This window comes from Pantherophis guttatus, chromosome 6 (genome assembly GCF_059756535.1).
Source record: "Pantherophis guttatus breed Tessera chromosome 6, ASM5975653v1, whole genome shotgun sequence".
In the NCBI taxonomy this organism is placed as follows: domain Eukaryota; kingdom Metazoa; phylum Chordata; class Lepidosauria; order Squamata; family Colubridae; genus Pantherophis; species Pantherophis guttatus.
The window spans coordinates 74302852-74321822 of record NC_142068.1 but is presented as its reverse complement, the minus strand read 5'-3'; positions in this window follow the sequence as shown (position 1 = coordinate 74321822).

Below are 18971 nucleotides of genomic sequence, written 5' to 3'. Positions count from 1 at the left end.
GTAATGGTTTGGTTTATGATTGATTCCATGACTTTGCAGGTGACACAACACAGTGAGATTGGTCTGTAATTTTCAACTAGGCTGGGGTCACCCTTTTTGAAGATAGGGATGACCGTGGCTAGTGACCATAGGTTGGGCAAGGAACTTCAGCATCCTTCAGAACCAGGTCTACTAGGACTGGTTTTGCAAGATCTGAAGGACCACTGACTGTCTTAAGACCATTTTTTTCCACATTCTTGGTTCACTTTTGGCAATTCTTGCTAAACAAATGCTCCCCTGCCACATAGGCTGTTTAAAGCCTGGGATGCAATTGCCAATAGAGCCAGTCAGCAGGTCATCACAGGGCCGTATAACTGAATCTGCATGCATGGTTGGGTGAGGAAAGCAGCCTTAAATTGGTTAAGAATATTTAGCACATTTTCCCCTCTCAGAAAACAGGTTGATCCCTGCTACTTACAGATACCAGCAGGACTGGTATCTGTAAGTATACAGATACAGATCTCTTCTGCAAAAGATCTATGCAGAATCTTTTGCATAGATTCTGTGCAAAATCTATCTATCAGATGCTGGCCTATGCTAAAAAGTAATCCTAAAGAGCATCTAATCTGTCATGCAAGAGGGCTCTGCAATTTAATAGATATTTCTTCTTCTTCTTCTTCTTCTTCTTCTTCTTCTTCTTCTTCTTCTTCTTCTTCTTCTTCTTCTTCTTCTTCTTCTTCTTCTTCTTCTTCTTCTTCTTCTTCTTCTTTTTTTAATTTGATTTATATGCCGCCCTTCTCCGGAGACTCAGGGCGGCTTACAGTGCATTCAGCAATAGCCTTCATACTTTTGTATATTTATACAAAGTCAGCTTATTGCCCCCACAAACTGGGTCCTCATTTAACCTACCTTAGAAAGGATGGAAGGCTGAGTCAACCTTGAGCCTTGGAGAGATTCGAACCAGCAGTAAATTGCAGGCAGCTGTGTTAATAACAGGGTGCTTTAAACCACTGTAGTACCAAGGCTCTTTCTTCTTCTTCTTCTTCTTCTTCTTCTTCTTCTTCTTCTTCTTCTTCTTCTTCTTCTTCTTCTTCTTCTTCTTCTTCTTCTTCTTCTTCTTCTTCTCCTTCTCCTTCTCCTTCTCCTTCTCCTTCTCCTTCTCCTTCTCCTTCTCCTTCTCCTCCTCCTCCTCCTCCTCCTCCTCTTCCTTTTCCTCCTCTTCCCCTTCCCCTTCCCCTTCCCCTTCCCTCTCCCTCTCCTTCTATGACAAGGGAAACCATGATGTTCACAACTTATGAAGACATTTAATGATCATCATATCCATGCATTGGTTTTGCTTTCTTTGACAGAAATATGTGAATGTCCCTGGCTGAGAGAATATGAAAAATATTGGCAACCTGCCTTAGTCACCCTCGCTACCTACAGTGCAGGATCGTACATGTAGTTAATGTTGAATCTGTGCCCACATGTTGAGCACAAATAAATGGCTATGCTAACTCTGTAAGATCAGCTTGGCTTTAAATGCTCATGTAATATGCTGGAGTAAAGCCCTCGAGTCTCTGCAGTTCATTGAACATCCTTTATTGAAGTTGTTACACGAGTCATGTTTAGCATTTTCATTCATAAAGGATAATTACATGTTCTAAGCTTTTTTTTTTTTCTTAACAAGAATATTCTTGCTGCTCACCAAGTGAGATCACCTTAATTTCAGTCTTGTAATGTGTAGTGTGAGAATCCATTTCATTTTGCTAGAATGCTGTTACCTCCGTTTCTATCTACTTTAGGACAGCATAAATCTTTGTACACCTTTCATCTATGTCATCCTAAATATAATCTGATCAAAAGCCAGATCTGATGTCATCTTAAAAATTAAGGTCATCGCATTCCTTCTGAAAGCAAATTATGATTGATTGTACTGAACTGTTTCTTCCGTTTTAAGACAATAAATGACCTTTCTTCTTTTTGCCTGAACTTCAGAGTCTGTGGTCTTTGGTTCCCATACGGGTTAGAAAACAGATGTGCTGCTAGGAAAGTATTTTTGTTTCTCAGTTCATTATGAACATGGTTTAAGTGATAGCCTTATTTCTGAGATTTTAATCTACCGTATTTTTCAGAGTATAAGACTCACCTTAGTTTTTGGGGAGGAAAATAAGAAAAAAGCTGATTGGCAGGTGGATCGGCCTTCCGGAATACCCCCAACCAGCTGTTCCCAGAGGTAAATTTTAGCAACAGGTTCCTTGGTTGTGAACTCTGTGCCTTGCTTTTTTTTTTTTTTTTTTTTTGCTTTTTTTTTCTGCCTCTGAAACTTCTGAAACTCCATTTCAGAAAAAACTTTTTTCCCTGCCTCTGAAAGCCTCCAAAACAGAGCTTCAGAAAAAAAAGCCTCTGAGGCTTCCTTTCTGAAGCTCTGTTTGGGGCCTTCTGTTCTGAAGCTTTATTTCTGATGCTTTTTTCAGCCTCTGAAACCTCTGTTTGAGAAGCTGGATGGGGCTACAGTCAGAGTATAAGACGCACCCAGATTTTCATTCTTTTTTTGGGGGGAAAAAGATGCGTTTTATACTCTGAAAAATACGGTATTTTTCCCCTCAAAATTTCATATAGTAGAACTCTTGTTATTCTGTTAAAAGGCTTGTGAGTTTGCATTTTTAATCATAAACTATTGAAGTTCTTCATTTTCAATTTATGCAGTTCTTCCTTTTAAAGAAAGCTGAGTTTGTGGAAACTACATATCTGTCATCATAGTGCTATGAAGAGTCCTATAACAACTTCAATCAGAAGTCCTAAAAAAGATCAAAAGAAGTCCCAAGCTAATACTATAAGTGTTTTGAGGCCCAATTTCTACAACCGCTTAAAAGCATTTTAAATTCTATTTTGTAGAGATACGCTGTGTCAGAACCTTGGAAACTGGCTAATATTGCTTTGTTACCAAAAGAAGGACAGGTTTTAACTTCAACTAAGAATTATAGACTGATTTTATTGTTGAATAATGACTATAAAACATTTACATCAATACTGACTGAGGGGTTAAAGAAGATTTTACAGGACTTTATTAATGATGATCACTGTAGGTGTTCCCCAGAAACAAAGTAAAATATAATATGAGAATTCTATTGGATATAATAGAGTATTTATCAAAACATAATGAGAAGTAGCACTGATTTTTCTGGGTGCAGAGAAAACTTTTGATAACTTGAATGGGTCCTTTATGTTTAAAGTTCTGGAAGATTTAGACTTTGGGGAGAATTTTATTCAAGAGATCTATACATTTGCCTTTTATTTTAATTTTGCAAGTGTTGAAATATTAGGATGAGAAACAATGGGTTTGAAATTTTTTAAAGAAGGAGCTTAGAAGTTTAGATCTTATAACAGTCTTATAATGGTATTCAACACTTAATGAAGAAATTGAGGGACTTTGGTACATTAGCTGGTTTTAAAATAAATAAACAAAAAGCAAATATGTTGGCTAAAAAAACATGAGCAAATAAGACCAAGAAAATTTGATGAAAAAGATTGGCTTTAAAATGAAGAAGAAAATTAAATATCTAGGGATCACAATGGCTAAAAGAACAATTACATTAAAGTATGCAATGATATTTAAAAGACCTATTGACGTGGGAAAAATTACAACTGTTGTTGGATAGAATTTCAGTGATTAAAGTTTTATTGATGATGCTATTTTTATTTCAAACAACACCAATATTATATATATATATATATATATATATATATATATATATATATATATATATATATATATATATATATATATATATATGTTTTCTGAGGTTTTCGCGGATGTTTGTATGTAGGTCTTTGGTTATTCGGGTTTTCTCCCGCGTAAAATTGGAGGTTTCTTGGCGACGTTTCGACGAAGTCTCATTCGTCATCTTCAGGCTGGTGTTCTCGGCTTCGTGCTTCCAGGAGCATTTGCTCCTGGAAGCACGAAGCCGAGAACACCAGCCTGAAGATGACGAATGAGACTTCATCGAAACGTCGCCAAGAAATCTCCAATTTTACGCGGGAGAAAACCCGAATAACCAAAGACCTACATATATATATATGTATCTTTTTCTTTTTTCGTAGGCTTTTATGTGCATATTCTTTCTAGCCAGGTTCCACCTACGTAAGTGAAATCTCATTCACAAGTTTCTGGGCTTTTTGTATCCTGCTGAAGAGCAACAATTCTGTGCTGCAATTTGGGAGACTCAAATAGCTATTTCTGCCTTATAAGGCGTCATCAGTGAGCCACACCCTTTTCTCAAGTATCCTCCCTGTAAAGGTACAATGTATCTTTTTCCCAAAATTCTACTATGGTTGTCACCCCAAGAAATGTTTTTTTAGAAGCCAAATGAACTGACTGATTAATAGTGAATTATTGCTTTTTTTGAAGAAGAACCTAAATTAAAAACAAGAGAATTGGAAAAAGAGGGTCAAAATTGTCAATGGTTTGCTGATGCCGAATTGTCAAAAGATTTAAATTCATTTAAATTTAAATCTTTACATTCTGGAGAAGAACAATTATGATTTTTAAATGAGAAAACTGATATGGTGACCAAAACTGGATGTAGTAGTCTAATTGTTGTTTTTCTTAGGCCTTATAATCATGTGAACTTGATTCTATCCCTCTGTTAATGAAATCTAGGATTGCAATGGCTTTTTTTGGCTGCTGCCACACTCTTTTGGCTCCTATTTAATTGTCCATTAGAATTCAAAGATCCTTCTCACAATTCCTGCTATTGAGCTAGGTTTCACCTAATCTGTACCCGTACATTTGGTTTTTCTGCTTAAGTGTAAAACCTTAGTTTTCTCTACATTTAATTTCATTTATTAGATAGGATCAGTGGTGTGTTGCTACCGGTTCTCCCCGGTTCTTGCAAATACCACCTCTGCCTAGCCCCGCCACCAATCTATTCGCTGCTTCCCGAGTCCCAGCTGATCGACTAGAAGGAAAAAATCAGGGCTCACTTGACAAAGAAGAGAAGAAAAAAACAAGACACCTTAGCCTAAAATTGAGAAGCCAAGAAGCCTCCCAACTGATCGGCTAGAACCGATCCGCTCCTTGTAAACTGCTTTGTGGTGGTAGATTGGCAATTGAGACCAAGCTGCCTGAAAGCGGTTTCCGATGCTCTCGTGGTGGCAGAGCAGCAAAAATCTGTTTAAAGGCTCTTCAAAGGGCCGCCCTACAGCTGATCAGCGGTAAAAGGCAGTGTGGTGGTAGACTGGAATGCTCCAAAAACAAATGCGTAGACCGGAATGCTCCAAAAACAAATGGGTAGACCGGGATGGCTCTGCAAGGAGTTAAAAGCCTGGTAGACCAGTACCTCTGCTAAATCCTAAAGAATTGTTTGTCACATGACCATCAAACCATGCCCACAAAATAAGCCACGCCCACAGAACCAGTAGTAAAAAAAATTTAGAACCCACCCTTGGATAGGATCCAGTGTTCAAGTCTGTCGAGATCCATCTGGATCTTTTTTTTTTTTAATTGAAAAAGTTTTACAATTACATTTTCTCCCCAATTTCCCCCCCTAACCCTCCCTAACCCCCCTAACCCTCCCTAACCCCCCCTAGCCCTCCCCTCCCCCCTGGACTTCCTCAAAATATAATCCAAATCAAAATCCCCTTTTTATAAAACTTGAACCCCTCCACCCCCTGTATATTTTTCACATCTTCACAAAATTCAATTATTCTCTCCCTGTATAATACTTTCAGTTAAAAGCTATCTGATATTTCCTAGTTTGATATTTATTCTGCACATAATCTATCCACTTTTTCCACTCCCATACATAAGTCTCTTGTGATCGATCTTTTAAATATGCTGAAATCTTCGCCATCTCTGCAAAACTGGCCATCTTCAAAGTCCATTCTTCAATAGTAGGCATAGCATCATTTTTCCAATATTGACCTATCAGTAATCTCGCTGCTGTTATCATGTACAATATCAACTTTGTTTCACCCAATGTAAAACCCTTAACTATACCCAATAAAAACAATTGTGGAGAAAACTGAATTTTTTTCTTCAAAACATTCTGCATAACCCACCATATTTTTATCCAAAAAGCCTTCACTTTCTTACAAGTCCACCACATATGATAATATGTGGCATCGAGGCAATCACATCTCCAGTATTTTGGTTGAACATTAGGGTACATACACGATAACTTCTTAGAATCTAAATGCCACCTATAAAACATTTTATAAAAATTTTCCCTCAAATTCTGCGATTGTGTAAATTTAACATTCTGAACCCATATTTTTTCCCATGTTTCCAACATCACTGGTTCTGCAAAATTTTGTGCCCACTTTATCATACAATCTTTAACCAGTTCAGTTTCTGAGTCCCTTTCTAGCAAAACATTATAAACCCTTTTAATATGCATTGGACCTTTCTCTTTTATATGTCTAACCAATTCTTCTTCATGCATCATTATACCAGTTTTTTGGTCCTCTTTCCATCTCAGTTGAAGTTGGTTATACTGTAACCAAGTTAAATTAATCCCTTCTTCCAACAGCATTTCTAATGTCTTCAGTTGCCATCTGCCCACATCTGTAAAAAGAACTTCTTTATATAAACCCCCCCCCCCGAGTGACATTATATTTGTATTCCACAAGATATGACCAAGATCCAGCAATAGCGGTATTTTATAATCCCATTTGAATTGGTGCTTCTTCCAAACTCTCATCAAGGAATTTCTAAGTATGTGGCTTTTAAATACTTTATCCACTTTATTCTCATAAAATAAGTATGCATGCCAACCAAATTCAAGATCATAACTTTCTATATTCAATATTCCAGTCTTTTTCCTTCCAAACCAGTCACTTGCTTGCATCAAGATCCATCTGGATCTTAAGCTTTTCTTCTGGGGTGTTGGCTATTCCTGCCAGTTTAGTATCATCTGCAAATGTGATGAGTTCCCCTTCTATTCCCTCATCTAAATTGTTTATGAAGATGTTGAAGAGTACTGTGCCTAAGATGGAAGCTTGTGGTACCCCACAGCTTACTTCCCTCCATGTAGATGTAGTTCCATTAAAGACTATATGTTGAGTGTGGTTTGTTAACCAGTTACAAATCCATCTGGTGATGATGCTGTCTCTCCCACATTTTTCTAGCTTGTCAAGAAGTAGGTTGTGGCCTACTTTGTCAAATGCCCTACTAAAATCCACGTATACCAAGTATATGTTCACAGCATTTCACTGGTCCACTAATTTAGTCACTTTATCAAATGATTTGCAGCACAGTTTGGGTTTCAGATGCAATAGATACACAACAGTTTCGCTTGTTTCTCTCATTCTGTTGATTTCAGCATAACTTCACCATCATGAATCTTTACACTGTTCATCTCTGCCATTCAACATCCTTTTCCATTTTAAGTTTCCTAATTATGGCAGTTGGTAATATAATACAGTTTTTATAAGTGCAAGTTCACCTCCAGATTAAAATATCCCAGACTTTAGAGAAAGAAAAAAAAAACTAAAAAAAAATAAATCTTGAATTTTTGAAGGCAAATATAGGCCTATTTTCAGAACATTTATGCTCCAGTTAACATCTTTCCCTTTCCTTCAAACATTCAAATATAACTACCTCAGAGAAGTTGAATTAATTAATACATTTCCTAGAATTAATTAGTATTTAGCTACATTTAAAACATGTAAAACTGAATAACCCTTTGTTCATTAAAGCATCTCCTACAACAGTGCCTATTTTCCATCTTACCAATGTGTCTCATTATGCATTTTGTCTTCCCCAGAGGGTATAAAGAGTTTTTGAAAGTCTATTGTTTATATGGGGATATAAAATTTCATAACACATCTTTAATCACATACAGTGTCAGCGGAAAGAAAATATCACACAAAGACTATTTTTTAAAAAAAAAATCTATAGTATCCTTATCTATTTTAATAGGACTTCTGTTGTAATTCTTGGAATTTATCTATACTTCAGAGCTCATTTTGTCTATAGGGAGATGCCATTTTCTCAGACAACAAATGCAGCATACTTTGGATGAGAAATTATAAGAAATTATAAGACTATGTATACACACACACACACACACACACACTCACACACACACGTGTGTGTGTATGTATGTGTGTATATATATATATATATATATATATATATATATATATATATATATACATACATACATACATACATACATACATACATACATACATGTATTTTTTTAGTTATCTGCTCCAAAATTCATCTGAGAGCTAACATACTTGGCTGTTTCCCTGCTCATGATGTGAAAAAAACCAACACGTCAAGAAAATTATACCTGAACTTTGACCCAGACTCTACAAATATTCTTGCAGGGAGGGTTTGTTTTTTTTAAGGAGACTATCCGACACTTGTGGCGCACTCCAGGAAAATGAAAACCATGAAACCTTGGCCTTTTGTACCTTGTAGCAAATCATCCTGCATTTGGCTGGCAGAGAACATACCTGTAATATGTGTTAGGGTTCCAAGTTACAGCCCAGATGAAAACAAAACTCCAAGGCCAGAGGCTTCCTCAAAGTATAAATTTATTAGGCTGTGTCATATAGGCACAGATTCTGAAGCTCCCTGGGTTTTCTCCACCCAATTAAAAATCCAACGTTCTTCCCCCCACTACACGCAACCATCACATGCCCCAATCAGGTCACAGTCCCAATCAGGTCACCCAAATGACTCCCATCCACACCCCGCCAGGTGCTGGAGAGGGTGTCCTTGGTTCCTAGAAGAAAGAATTCTATTTTGGCTACATAGTTTCCCAGCTATCTCTACTTTCTCCTCCTTTTCCCACAGCTCTATCCAGCCTCGCTGTGGCAACCCTGAAGACATTCCAAGATGGCTGCAGGATTGACAATATGATTACTAGGAGAAGCAGTTTGTAAACTTGCAAAGCATCCCTGGCCTGCTCCCCAGGAGGATGGGAAACTGGCAAAACTGCACAGCAGCAAAAAACAGATGCACATTCCATGCTTATCTCCCTCAAGGCTATATCCCAGGGATACCTGCAGCAGTTGAAGGGGAGTGACGTCTACAACCCGCAAAATTGCTCAATTGGTGAATGTGATTGATGACACACCCTGTGGGGGAGGGGGAAAACAGGGTCATAATTGGAGCGTAAATTACATAGGGTCAGAGCTGGCTTCACTTGGGAATGTGCCAACATGAAGCTCCTAATAAATACCTGGGTTTCTTTTGAAGCTTGGCTCAAGACTCATCATTTAATTAGGGCATACATTGGAACCCTGACACAGTTCTTTTCAAGATCACTTTATCTTCCAGAAAAGCAGCAATCTGCAAGACGTTTTTTTTTCCAGAGCTCTGTTAGTGATGCTGATTCCTGATAGTGATGTTGATACCATGTGCAGCATGAGGTGGCAAATGAAGTAATCTATGAACTTTTATCAAATATCTTGAAACAATTTCATCTTGGTATGTGCATAACGACATCATGAAATGTATCTCATAATTTTGATATCACTCTAACTTGCTACTGTAGTAAAAACATGGCTGGTTGGTTCCCCATTGTCATTAACAGTGGTGAACCTGTAATCTGCAACAGGTAATGTAATGCTTACATCAGGAAAAAATCAGAAGAAGGCAGCTATTAGGTCTTTCAAGAACTCTTTGATAAATGAGGGGAGGAGAGAGAGCTTGACCTTATTCTTGCCACCTCATAATTATACAAGATCCTTATTTTAGTTGTTGCATGATGATATTTTGCAATTATCCAACTGAAGTGATTTATTGTATGGAAAATAGACCAAATTAATCTCTCATACCTACAACTGTTTGTTCAACTTTTCTGCATAATTATTCCCTAGAAACCTCCTTCCTTTGCATAAATCCTCAGTGACTTCTGTGTTTGAAATTTGGTATGCATTACACCTAATATTGTTGTGATTATCTTGTGATTAACGTCAGTAAGAAAACTGTTTTAATCAGTTGAAGTTGGTTCAAATCATTCCCTTCCTTGTGGATGGGAGTTAGATATGCTCTTTCCTGTATCTTTAGGATTACTTTTGCTACTTGGGTTTCATTCATTTTGTTACTTGGGTTTCATTCATGCAGTGTGTGGCAAAAGACAAAAAAGCTAATGCAATCCTTGCGAAGGTGGGTTTCAGCAGGTTCTGACCAGTTCTGGAGAACCAGTAGCAGAAGTTTTGAGTAGTTCGGAAAACCGGTAAATACCACCTCTGACTGATCTCTCCCCTATCTATTCTCAGCCTCCTGAATCCCAGCTGATTGGGAGGAAATGGGGATTTTGCAGTAACCTTCCCCTGGATTGGGGAAGGAATGGAGATTTTACAATATCCTTCTCCTGGAGTGGAGTGGGAATGGAGATTTTACAGTATCCTTCCCTTGCCATGTCCACCAAGCAATGTCCACCAAGCCACAACCACAGAACCGGTAGTAAAAACTTTTGAAACCCACCACTGAATCCTTGGTTGTATAAACAGAGGCATAGAATCAAAATCATGTGATGTATTAGTACCGCTTTATAAAACCTTAGTAAGACTACACCTGGAATACTGGATCCAGTTTTGGTCACCACATCACAAAAAAGGTGTTGAGACTTTGGAAAAAGTGCAGGGAAGACCAACTAAGATGATCAAGGGCCTGAAGACAAAAACATATGAAGAACAATTGCAGGAATTGGGTATGGCCAGAAAAGAAGGACTAGAAGCGTCATGATAGCAGTATTCTGGTATTTAAGAAGCTGCCACAAAGAAGAGGGGGTCAACTTATTTTCCAAAGCACCAGAAAGCAAGACGAGAAAAAATGGTTGGAAACTAATCAAAGACAGAAGCAATCTGGAATTAAGGAGAAACTTCCTAACAGTGAGGACAATTAACCAGTGGGATGGCTTGCCTTCAGAAGTTGTAGGTCCTTCATCACTGCATATTTTTAAGAAAAGAATGGACAGTCACCTATCTGAAATGGCATAGGATTTCCTGCTTGAGCAGGGAGTTTGACTAGAAGACCTCCAAGGTCCCTTCCATCTCTATTCTGATTCCACATAATGCTCAAGAATTGCTCCGCCAATTCTTCATGTACCTTTTTGTGGTATTGTGCCATCAGCACATCTGGACCTAGTTCATGCCTTTGAATATATGAATGCTTTAATGCTTTCCTGCTAAGCATTTATTTTTCTAGCGTATTTGTTTATTTACAATTCCTTGTGATTATCTTTACATGTTTTTGTAAGTCACTCAGAATGGTTAAGAAACCGGGCGGCATGTAAACTTTCTTGGAACACGTTCCTTCCTTATTATATTCCATCATATGATCTCCCCCTTTGTAGAAACATTCCATCACAATTTCTTAGCTTCATAGTGGTTGGCTATGAAGTCTTCAGGGCTCCATTTTAGCTCCTAGATTTTTTAACATCTACATAACATTTTGGGAGAAAAGTCATCTGGGGATGTGCTTATTGAGCACTTATTGAGGTGCTGTCAATAAGCAGATGACACCCACCTTTACCTCTTCTTTTCATCTAATACAGGTGAGGTGGTTGGCATTACGAACCAGTGCTAAGGCAGAGTAATGGACAATAAACAGGCTCTAGTAGAGTTGGTAGGTAATGCATCTGTTCATATGAGTGATGCTGGAGGAATCCACACTTGCTCTAAAGGAGCAGCTTCACAGCTTGGTGGTTCTCCTAGGACCATCACTGTCACTGGCGGCCCAGGTGGCTTCAGTGGCCCATAGTCCATGTTCTCAGCATCATTGAGAACTATGACCTTGCCTGGACAGAAACAGCCTCACAACAGTTATTCACACTCTGGTACCTTTCCTGTTGGATTATTGCAACGCATTGTACCATGGGCCTGGTTGTAAAATAGTGTAGATGGCCTGCAAAGTATAGTTGAAATCAGAGCAGCTAGATGGGTCATTATGACTGCTTATGTGTTTACCCAGCCCTTAAGATCTACACTGAAGCTCTCTTTCAGATTCCCCCACTAGAGGAGATAAGGTGAACCTTCACAAGAATAAGTATTTTTCCCTCTATGGTGGCATCTTTCAATTCTCTTTCTCCTTGATAGTGGGAGGGGGGGGAGAGATTGATTTACCTTTCATTCAAATTTCATCCGATTCTGATTACAGAACAAACAAACAAAAAGTTTTCAATTTCTGTTTTTTTTCCTGTCAACTTACGGAAGGACCTTTTTTTCTTTCTTTCAAGGTTTGCTGAAGATTTGGGCAGGGTCAGATTAAATTGCTTTCAGAATAATCTGGATTTAATCTGGTCACTTCTGAAACTGGTAGTTTCTTAATGGCCACAATTGGCGTGTAGTTCTAAGGCTAAACCGAGCTGGGGTGGCGCAGTGGTTAGAGTGCAGCTACTTCAGCTGACTGCTAGTTCAGCAAATCAGCAGATCAAATCTCACCAGCTCAAGGTTGACTCAGCCTTCCATCCTTCCGAGGTGGGTAAAGAGGACCCAGATTGTTGGGGGCAATAATGTATTTAGTATACTGTCTTTGGTGTAAGCCGCCCAGAGTCCTCGGAGAGTGGGCGACATAGAAATATGACAAATAAATAAACAAACAAACAAACAAACAAGATATAATTTGGGAATGGTGTCAGTTTGAATTGGGCAAGGAATATTTTCTTGTGAGATATTTTCCCCACTCCCAATTCTGTTTGCTTGTCCAAATACACTATGTCCTTCCATTAAATTAAGGGCTTTGCTGAACACAACAGAAGTAACCTTTCGCTCCTGCAGTGGGACTCACTATATTGTTCTCTTTTCCAAATCTACTCTGTTGTCCAGATATACTACATTCAGAATAGATGTAAGAATATCTGGGATGGAGATTAAGTATCCATTGTTGCGATGAAATGGCACATATCCATAGGATAATGCAACTATATTCATCTCTTTGCCTTTTTTTCAATGTTCCATTATAGCCAGAACGTAACAGAACTTGAATGAGCATAATAATGCACAAAGTTTGCAATAGTTCTCTCTCTCTCTCTCTCTCTCTCCCTCTCTCTCCCTCCCTCTCTCTCTCTCTCTCTCTCTCTCTCTCTCTCTCTCCCTCCCTCCCTCCCTCCCTCCCTCCCCCCTCTCTCTGACAACTCTAGCAATAGTATTACATCTAACAATGCATTGTTCTGAGGACTAAATGCAAACATCCAAACTACTTTTTCAGTGACCTTCCCAAATTTGCAACAGATAATTTTTATTAGGGAAAGGTCACTGGATTCACCACTTCCATTTATCTATTCAGTCATTCCGTATATTTATTTACAACAGAGAATAAAAATGGAAATGCATTGTGAAACTTTCAGAGAAGAAGACATTTGTATTCAGCGTGCTTAATGTGATTTCATGTAATGACCTTCACAAAGAAAAGGAGGCTGACAGAAGCAGGTAGACACAGAAAGTCAGTGTTACAGAAACACTTTGATCAGTAGGATAAATTGCTTCCAATATTTTTCTCTTACACTAACCAGAACAGTAATCAGAGTATATTAAGAACAGCTTCTTCCATTTTCAAATGATCCTGCCTCTCTGGTGGATCTCCTTGATGGATCTAAAAAAAATAATAATACCGTGATAACTGTCTGCCTAGCAGTCAAGAAGATCAGCTCTCCTGATTTCAGTAGAAAGCTGGGTAAGTAGCCTCTGAGTGGATAAAGTTTGCAACTAAATATTTGATATTCTAAAGGACTGAGAAGACTATTCAGCCAAATTCATTCACTGGATGAAGGGTGCCCAAAATGTATAATCCTATTTTAAAGAGATATAAATTTAGGAATGAGAGCAAGAGGCATCTGGAAGGCAAACTATTCCTATTTTTATACTTCACACACACACACACACACACACACACACACACACACACACACACACACACACCCTGCAAACCCAAGAAAGCCAGATTTCAATCTAGGTTTTGGTTTGGGAGAACTTTTAAGATCAAAAAACTTGTAGGAGACAGATCATTTCTATTCCCACCCTTATAAACTCTCCAAACTGAAGAATTACCCACTTTTCCTCCCTATGACAAACCAACAATCAAATCCTCTTCTGCAATTGGTTTTTTATTGAAATTTAGCATTGCCGTTTTGGAAGCTGGAAGCCACAAGCAGAGTTCTGGTGGCCAGATGTGGTAGAAGGCTTCCTCATCTTCACACTAAACAAAGGACAGAAACTGTTACTGTTGGGCAGTGAGATGATGGGCCATGCAGTTCAACCAGTGGTGGGATTCAAATAATTTAACAACCAGTTCTCTGCCCTAATGATTTCTTCCAACAACCAATTCACCAAACTGCTCAGAAAGTTAACAACCGGTTCTCCCGAAGTGGTGCGAACTGGCTGAATCCCACCACTGAGTTCAACCGATTGTATGTCTCTTTAGGCAGCTTCCTATCTTCAGGTGTAGAAGAAGATGCTGTGGATACCATCAATGTTGGAAATGAGATTTGTCTGTCAGTAGGTTGACTTAAGTGTAAACAGAAGAGGAACTCCATTTATTCTTTAATTGAAGCAGCAGTGAATAAATCTATGATGAGAATGGCCCTCACCATAGTATAGACTCCTACATTGCTAAACCCCAATCATTGATCCCTTTCATATTGGCAAAGGAAGAAACATTTTTTTCTTTCTGACAATGGCCCTGATGTAGTATAATTCCAAAATATTGCAGAAAATTAAAATGCCAGCCTCCTTTTTTGCTATGCATGGTGACCCAAAATGGGTATAAGAAGACCAGGTGCTAGAACTGATACAATGGTATCTATAGGAGGTAATTATCTGTAAATGTCTGTAGAAACTATTGTTTTACAATGCCTCTCTTGCCTAGGAGTTCATGTGCTGTAGTAGATACAAAGCCTTGGTTCAGTTCTAGTTTCCATGTGAGATAATTAGGTGGGGGAAAATATATGCTTTCCTATAAGTCAACTAGGGATGTGGTGGCTCAGTGGCTAAGACACTGAGCTTGTCAATCGAAAGGTCGGAAGTTCAGCGGTTCGAATCCCTAGCGCCATGTAACGGGGTGAGCTCCCGTTACTTGTCCCAGCTTCTGCCAACCTAGCAATTTGAAAGCATGTAAAAAATGCAAGTAGAAAAAATAGGGACCACCTTTGGTGGGAAGGTAACTGCGTTCTGTGTTCCTTTGGCATTTAGTCATACCGGCCACATGACCATGGAGATATCTTCGGACAGCACTGGCTCTTCGGCTTTTAAATGGACATGAGCACCACCCCCTGTCAGCGTTCCAATTTATGATCTCCTCCAACGCTGACATGAATGAGAGAGAGAGAAGCCTTGCTTTAATGCTGAGATGAACTTTCACCTAGTTTCCTGCTCCTTAGTAGATAACGTTGCTTAGGAGATAGAGAGAGGGGGGAATTCCTGTGAATAGAAAGTGCTTGGGACGGAGAGATGGATCTGCACAATGGCCAATGAGACATTGGGGTTGAAGAACGGAAAGGGAGGGGTTTGGAAGGAGGTGCCAGTTTTGGCTGCACAAAGAGTTCAGGGATGACGTTGTTTCTATTCTTAAATAAAGAAAAGATTCATCAGAGACTTTGCGTTTGAGAATGAAGTTTATTTAAGATAACACCAAAACCTGACACCCCGTAGAGTCAGGCATGACTAGCACATACAGAAAACTAAGATGAAGTTTATGGAATGTGTCCAATCTCTTACAAAATTGAGAAACACAGAACATTCTTCTGAATGCCAGCGGAGACAGCGTATCAGCTCAAAATAGCAACAGCTTGTTTCGCAGTTGATGGCAAACTGCTTCTGAAGTTATTTCTCTTCAGACGCTTACAGGTCTTTTAGGAATTCTTCTCCACTTGCCTTCAATAAAACATGCCAATGTGTGTGCCATTCTGCTAACTAGTAAACTGTCATCCCATCCCATCCCAAAAAGGGATTCATAACCCATAACTTTTGGTGCTAGTTACAAAAGAACTATTAGCATATTTAAGTGTTGCCAAGTCACGGTGTTCAAGTTTGCTATTATTTCTCTTCTGTAAATTGTTTTTGTGCTAAGAACCACAAAAATGTTCTCAGGCACAACTTGGGATTGTATCTATTCCATATTCTTAGTGTAGCGCAATTAACAATGCTTTTTAAAATCCACATTAACCTTAATTTTATTGTACCACAGATAGATATTAGCGCTTCCCAAACCTCAGGTTGTATCATTCTACCTCCAAGAGTCTTCTATTTCTCAGCAGCAGCCACTCTAAAACAGAAAGCTACAAAATACAATTTCAAATCAGGTAAACCCAATTCTTCTCTTTTATTTAACTTACGGTTTTTTCCCCGCCACCCAAATTTAGATATAGCCTTCTGTCATTGTTTAAGTGGTTCATCAGTTGTCAAAACAGGTATTGCCTAAAACAAAAACAATTCTAAGCAAAATATTCCCTTTTCCTCATAGAAATTCTCCCCAGCAATGACAGTTGTAATTTCTCTCATTTTAGCATATCTTTTTAAATTGCATTCTAGGTCTTACCATAATTCTTTTGGAATAACATACAATTCATATTTGTCATAGTGATACCAGACATTTTACTTTCTTATCAATCATAAAACCCAATTTATTCATCAGTTCCCTTTGAGCTTCTATTTTCATATTTTTGATAACATTTTCTTCTTCTGTTTATTAGTCTTAAAACCTCCTACTGCACCAAATTCTTTTAAATTCCCCATGAATGTTTCACTTCTCTTTAAGAGATCTGCCAAAATCCACATCAAGTCATCTGTAAAAAAAACCCTTATTTTGTAAACCTCTTTTTTAAATCTTTGCTCCCACAATTCTCTGATCTTCTTTCTCTGTTCAATATTTTAAAAACAAATATAAAAAAGAGAGGACACAGTGGGCAACCCTATCTTGTTCTGCTAGTTTTGCTAGATATTCCATTGACAATTATTTGTGAAGTATACATTGAACTTTCCCATTTTATAAAGTTCTCTCCAAAATTCCAAAACCTCTCTTCCAAAACCTTGAAGATGAAATCCTATTTCAAATTGTCCAAGATCTTCTCTGAATCTAAATAAATGCTTGGTTTAAGTACATATAGTCCATTTAATGCACATGTGCATGAAAATACCACAGCATGAATGGTACTGAAACAATGTCAGGCAAAAAATCAGGAGAAGTTCAAAATATGACTGTTGGATAGAAGAGCCATCCAGGACATAAACTTCCATGGCTATCAAAGAAGAGTTAGAGCCCACCCTGATTCATCTACTAAACTGTAAAGATATTCCATGACAAGATGAATTAGTCAGAGTTCAACACTTGTAAATTATGAAATAGGAAATGAAAAGGAATCAATGAATTGTAACCTGCCCAGGGACACCTGATGGTGAGATCCCAAAGGTGTTCCATATTCCCATAAGGAATATAAATCCTTCCATTCGTAACCATTCAGTTAAAACTGAAGAAGTTTCTTGGATGAGAAGTAAAACATCTTCAAGAGAAAAAACCCAGAAAGTCCAGTTGCCTTTTGAAAAATCACCTGACTGAGAATCTCCATAGACATTTATGGTGCGAAGGGTGATATATAAATTTAATAAATAAATAAATAAATATCTCTTTCTTTCTATATATGTAGGTAGAATTTAAAAGTTTCTCTACAGTTCACTGTTTTATTTGTTCCTGTTTGCCTGCTACTTCTCACACTTTCTACTTCGTGAATTATTGCTGGAATCATGAAGCTGCCAAATAACTTTGGTTAACTATCTGATCACTAATTTAAATAACTTCCCTGCTTACATTAGTTGGGAAAATGTTGATCAGCATCATGTATCTGTAATTACTTACTGTATATTGATAAATGCACTAAATGGATAATTATATTCAGCTTGGGATTCAATAAACCTTTCCCATCATATTGGACACTGTTTCTTTCTGCAATGCTAGTGTCCACCAAGGGCAAAGATTCTCACAAATGAGATGCAAAGTTCCTCTTCCAAGAACAACCTTCCACATTTATTCCTTAAAGCAGTGATGACTAACCTTTTCCGGATCTAGTGGCCAAAGTGTGTGTGCGAATGCACACGCATGCCCGAACCCCCAAAATGCAATGCATGTGCACGCACCCAGCCCCTGTGCATGAGTGCACCCCTCATGCATGTGCCCTGCCCCCGCGCATCTGCATGTGCCCCCTGCGCATGCCTGCACACTCCCTGCGTGTGCCCCCTGCACATGTGCACATGCCCCCCGCACATGCACGCACGGGTCCCTCTGCACACACCCTGCTCTCTGCACATGCACAGCAGAGACCCGAAGACCACCTGGCCAGTGGGAGGCATACACGCATGCACAGCAGAGCTGAACTGGCTCACATGCCATCAGAGAGGGCTCTGTGTACCACCTCTGGCACGCATGCCATAGGTTCCCCATCATGGCCCTAAACTCAGAGTTCACACTCTTTCTACAGTCCGTAACACAGCCAACTCACATTACACAAGAAAGGAGAAGAGTGATGGGAAATCAGGAAGGAACAAAGTAGAGGACGCAGATGTGATGATTTGTCTCTCTGCATACCCATAGCTGAAGTCAGTCATCTTCAATACAATCCTATTTTGGAAACAACATTAATTTTATGAAGTTACAAAGATTCATACATAGGTAGAATAAATACACTAAATAGAGACAAAGGAGGTAAAACTTCAACACAATCATTAAAAATAAGCAGTTTTCCTTTCAAGACGAGCATGGGTTTTGAACACGAGAATCAGACACCTTATAGAAAACAAAAGATAATACCAAAAATTGTGTTTTGCTTAGAAGAATGTCAATTTCCCATTTTTTTTCAAAAACCCAAAAACTAAAACATATATATATATATATGTAATGTTCCCCTGAAAACAAGCATTTTGAACTGACAGACAGGCAGACAGACAGACAGCACAGAGTGAGAGAGAGACACAAATGAACACCTGGACAAAGTGATTCATTTTTGGCAATTATCCACCTGAGTTTTTCAGAACAGCTTGGGAGATGTTGACAAGTGGCATCA